This window comes from Hipposideros armiger, unplaced genomic scaffold (assembly GCF_001890085.2).
Source record: "Hipposideros armiger isolate ML-2016 unplaced genomic scaffold, ASM189008v1 scaffold_7, whole genome shotgun sequence".
Lineage (NCBI taxonomy): Eukaryota > Metazoa > Chordata > Mammalia > Chiroptera > Hipposideridae > Hipposideros > Hipposideros armiger.
The window spans coordinates 1656993-1657850 of record NW_017731357.1 but is presented as its reverse complement, the minus strand read 5'-3'; positions in this window follow the sequence as shown (position 1 = coordinate 1657850).

The following is an 858-nucleotide window of genomic DNA, read 5'->3' as shown; positions in this document are numbered from 1 at the left end:
AAATTTAATTTAAAAAGTCTGAGTATTTTGGTATCACATGTGAACATAACCCAAGTGAACTTTCTTCTTTACTAATTGCTTCCTCTAGGTCTTGTTTATTCTGCCAAGAGATGTCTTGAATCAGCATCCCCCTCTTGGTCCCCTCTTGTGCCTTGGTTCAAATCCTCATCCTCTCCCACCTGCTCTTGTATAACAGCTTCATAATTGCTTTCTGGGATTCCCTTATGTTTCTCAGTGAGTAACTTGACCATCAGAGTTATTGTTTGAAAATTAGCACAAATTATTCATATGAATTCCTTGTTTAAAATTTTCCACTGTACAGCATACTGTCCAAACTCTAGGATAATGTTCAAACTCAGAAAACTCTTAAACATCTAACCCAATCAAAATATCTTCATTATCTCTTGACACTCTACACTCTGCATATGCCCCGGGCTTTAATCACACCAGCTTCATCATTCATAAAGTTATTTTTGCCTATATTATACCATCTTATCCATCTTGTGGTATAGAAAAGTCTTTTGTTAGCTTTTACATTATGCAGATGAGGAAACAGAAGTTTATGGCTTTGCCCAAAGTCACATAGCTGGTAAGAAATACAGTCAATACTCAAAGGCTAGTTTTCTGATTTCAAATCCCTCACTTACTCCAGTGTATGATGTTGTTTGTCAGTGAAAAGAACATGATCTAGAGATCAAGAGGTTCTAAAGCATCTCCTGAAAGTGAGAAAGAATGATGGATTTAGCCAAGTACAGTAAAAAAAAAAAATCATACAACGGGCCGGCCGAGTGGCGCGATGGTTAAGAACTCGCTTGGGACGCCAGAGGGCCCCGGTTCGGATCCCACATGTGAGGGCCA